General features: G+C 35.6%; 1 pseudogene; it reads right to left on the minus strand.

Annotated features, from left to right (window-relative positions):
- Window positions 1-288: 288 nt before the first annotated feature.
- On the minus strand, window positions 289-2,586 carry LOC131056184 (endoglucanase 1-like; annotated as a pseudogene).
- Window positions 2,587-3,894: the final 1,308 nt, after the last annotated feature.

A 3,894-nucleotide genomic window follows, 5' to 3' on the forward strand; every position in this document is an offset into this window, starting at 1 on the left:
TTGCAATTTCTTCTTTTTGCTGTTATTGTTTGCTAATTAGTTGGTTCATAGAAGATAGGTCAGGTTCAAAATTCTACACAAATATCATTCCCTAGAGCTTACACTAATCTCAAAACTCTTTATCATGGTTCAGAACCATTATTGTTTATTCGCCCACCAAAAAAGCACAGCATAAGCTAACGGTGGACTAAGGCTCCAACTTTGGGCCATCCTCACAATAGGCTAAGCTTACATTTATTAAATTCTCAGTCTATTGATCATATTATTGATAGAGAGTAATTAATCTGTCTAAGAGCGAGTAGAATGGTCCAAGTAAGCCAGAGAGCCAAGTAATGGAGCATTGATATAGGTTGTAGGTTCAGAGTGTTGATAATCATGTCTGTCATCTGGAAAGTGATAATTGGCATCTGGGCCACCCACAACTGCTCCGACCAAAAGATTTGTATTAGAGGCATTGCTATTCAAGAATTGGAATCCCGGAATGCACCCAATGGCCTGTGGGTGTCGGGCAACTGAAGGCAGAAATGAGCCTCTGTGGTGAATTCGTTGTGGGTACTTGGAACCATACCCAACCATGTATGACATCTCGAGAGGATTGGAACCCAGTATATAGTCCACCTGCCACAACATAAAATTCCTCAGAATAATACCTGGGTTGTAAGCTAAAAAGCATGGGCATTGACACTTACTAAAATGTTTAGAAAACGGGGTTAAAAAGAGTTCAAAAAATGACATTTTAACTATTATTTCAATCATAATTATAGTTTTGACACTTCGTTATTGTTTTCAGTAACTGTTCTACATACCTGGCGCCTTGCTATTGCTCTAATCTTGCGAGAAGTCACTGTCACCCCCCCACAAGACACTAGTTGTTTGGAGGAGCTGAGGTATTTTGCATAGTTCAAAAGTACGAAGGATGCAGATGTTACATACTGCAGATTAACTTCAGGTAATAAGTAGAGTAGTCCTCCTGTTCAAACATGCACACTAGTGTTAGGTTTATAAGTTCCAATCACAAGAGTAGCGTGCAGTCAAATAAAGTAATTTTCACCAACCTGGTTTGTATTTAGATCTAGGCAGGATAGCACAGACATATTTGTCAGCAAGACTTTTGAAGTCTCGAAGAGACTGCATTTATCTACCAGGAATTCCGGCACAGTACAAAGCATACCTACTTGCAGTCAATTCAAAGCATTTTGTAGTAAAACATCCACTCGAAAAGCTTCATCTTCAATACTGTAAGACAAAAAAGTGAATCAATAAGAAGATAAAGAAATTTTTTTTTAAAAAGTGAAGTTTATCAGTAACCACATTGAAAAAACTGAAATTTATCAGTACCCACACTTAAAGTTATTATACCTTTGATAAAAGCACTCGGGCACCAACATTTTTATTGAATTACCCAAATAGATTGTCTGATTCATCAGCTCCTAAACTCTGGCCGTTTGCTTGAATGTAGTTCAAATATTCGGCATTTTTAGTTGCCTTGTGCAACCATGCAGCTCCCCATAGCAGTTCATCCTAAGACAATGCCCCACAAAATCAATTCAACCCTGACATTTTACTGTAATATAATCTGAAAGAAATGCATACCACATTTAGTTTCTTTACCTGATACCCAGAATAAGAGCAATAGAATGGACAGATTGCAGACTCAAGTGCGTTGATGTAAGATCCTCTGTGCTTATCAGCGAAATCAAATACCTAAAAGAGAGTTTTATGAGTTACTGGACAAGAAACAGTATTTCTTAAATCTTTCAAGCTGCTGCAAAAAAGTTACCATCATGGAAGCATGAATGAGTCTCTTGGAGTAGGAGGGGTCTGTTTTACGAAACACTAGGGATGCAGCTGCAAGTGCTGCAGCTGTTTCGGCAGCCGCATCTGAGCCAGGGTTTTGGCTACCAATTTTATAAGCAGTTCTGGCAGTGTCCATATCCTCTGGCCTCTCCCAGCATTTGTGGTCATTGTTAGGATCCCCAACCTAGATAATTTCAGTCAAGCCTCAATAATGTATAAACCCTAGAGATAGAAATATATCATCATGACTGAAAGCATTCACATGTTGTACCTGAACATATATGGTGCCTGGGTGAGAAGTAGCCTTGACAAGATAATCTGTGGCCCAGCGTGTGGCAGTCTTTGCATTTGAGAGATCACTGCCCATGAATCCACCAAACTCCAAAACACCCGAAGACAGCATTGTGGTTGTGAAGGCCATTGGAAACCCAAACTTGACATTATCTCCCGCATCATGGTAACCTCCTGTCAGGTCCACCTGCATTGCAAGGCCAGGCATTAGCAGTCATCACATTTACAGAACAACGAAAACATAAACTGAAAAACAAGAAAGCAAAAACAGGACATCATACATGGGCAGAAGCATCATCAGAAAGACCAGTCTCTTCTCCACTCAATGCGTTGACTGGCAGGGAGCTTCCCAGAGCGCTGGCCTTCAAAGAAAAGGATGGCCTTTGACAAGGCCTCTCTATAGTTATGGTAGTGGTGATTGCTCACTCTTAGAGAAGTGTAGTTGGCTTTCACCAACATCACAACACACAAAAACAGCAACAGACTGAAAAAACTCATTTTAACTTCAGCAAATACCCAACTGAATCAAATTGGACGCTTCAATTGTGGCTTGAGAGTCCTGGGCAATGGGGATTTATAGGGCAGAAGAGGCCTAATGGCGACGTAGTAACAATGATAGAAATTAAATTTTGGAGGTCAAGAATCTCCCTCGTAAATCACAGAGTCGATATGGAGGGAGGGAGCCGAGAAAGGTGAGTTTTTCAGAACGATCAATCTCAAGAGGCAGCATATGTCCCAACGCCCAATCATTAATCTTGCCGGTTTCCAAAGTCACCGGCTTTACCTGGCGTGTTTCTTCTGTCTTGTGTTTCTCTGATTGTCTTTAACAGGCGTGTTTCTCTGATTGTTTGTCTATTGGAGTTATTGTGACTTAAAATTAGTTAATAGATTTTATTTTTTATTTTAATTAAAGTTGTCTATTGTTTTTCTGTATTTAATGATTTTAACATATAGTGTAAGACGTATCACAGGATAGTCTTGTTATTTGATCTTGTGGACTATCTCTTTAGTCTTGTGTTTGGTTTCTATTTAATGATTTTAACATTTACTTAGGACGTACTGGATAGTCTTGTTATTTCTGTTTCTCTCAATTGATTTTGTACTTGTGAGTGAATTATCTTATTGGTTAAAATTAGTTAGAAGATTTTATTTTAAAGTTGTTTCTCTGTATTTAATGATTTTAACATTTACTCGTATGACTTAATAGGGTTAAAATTAGTTAGATGATTTTATTTTAAAGTTGTCTATAGAATAATCTTGTTATTTGATGTTGTGGACTATCTCTTTATTTAAAATCTACTTAAACCCTAATCTTATCTTAGAACACACCTCTAGGCTATCTTATTATTTAAAATTTATTTTTAACACTTAATATTAGCATGGAGGAGCAAACTTGAATTAAAATGTAAGTGCGGCCTATCTAGTTATTTATCCTTAGAATACATATGTTGACTATCTTGCTAGCATATATATCTTTTAACAAATCTATATAAAAGAAAGTGAACAAATGTCTTCAAAATCTATTTAATAATCCTAATGAAATTATAATCTATATTATATCCGTATCTATTATATATAGATCTATAATAATATAAAATTTAATAATAATATATTTCTATAATAATAATAATAACAATATTCTATAAGTAAAATATGGTAACATTAAATAATTCAATCTTTATTAAGAGCAATATAATGTAATATAATTTTATATTATATGAAATATTATAATATAAAATATAGTTTAGTTAATATTAATATTAATATTAATTTAATATAATACAATATAGTAATTTAAATATAATA

Source organism: Cryptomeria japonica, chromosome 5 (genome assembly GCF_030272615.1).
Source record: "Cryptomeria japonica chromosome 5, Sugi_1.0, whole genome shotgun sequence".
Lineage (NCBI taxonomy): Eukaryota > Viridiplantae > Streptophyta > Pinopsida > Cupressales > Cupressaceae > Cryptomeria > Cryptomeria japonica.